This window comes from Pseudocercospora fijiensis, assembly GCF_000340215.1.
Source record: "Pseudocercospora fijiensis CIRAD86 unplaced genomic scaffold MYCFIscaffold_5, whole genome shotgun sequence".
NCBI classification, from domain to species: Eukaryota; Fungi; Ascomycota; class Dothideomycetes; order Mycosphaerellales; family Mycosphaerellaceae; genus Pseudocercospora; species Pseudocercospora fijiensis.
The window spans coordinates 3847664-3848185 of NW_006921536.1; positions in this window are offsets into that span (position 1 = coordinate 3847664).

A 522-nucleotide genomic window follows, 5' to 3' on the forward strand; every position below is an offset into this window, starting at 1 on the left:
CCTGCCTAGTCCGTATTTAGGTAAATAGCCTTACTACCTTAGGAGGTATTCCTTCTTGCCTTTCCTAGTCCGGTACTATAGGATACGTTCTATAGACTACAGTTCTTTACTATTAGCTAAGACTTCTTCTGACTTAGTAGGCGCTTCATCGCCTTCGCGTTAATAGTATAGCTTAAGGAGGGATACATAGAAGGTGTTATAGATAGTGTAATAGGGTAGAAGCTATAACTAGTAGGCCTATATACCCTTCGGTTCCCGGATACGGAATGGGCTAATGTATCTTAGTGCAAGCTTAGGCCTTGTTTTACTATTAGGCGATAGGTGTTTGCGGATGCGGAGGTTCTTAGTACTAAGCATAACTATATCGCCTTGTTTAAAGGTTATTAGTATATAACGCTTATCGTAGTAGGCCTTTTAGTATTCTTAAGCCTTTGTTAACTTCTTAGCTATCTTAGTATAGATTTCTCGTATCTTCTAGACACGTTCTATTGCCGCTAGTATCTCTAGTACTTGACGCGCTTC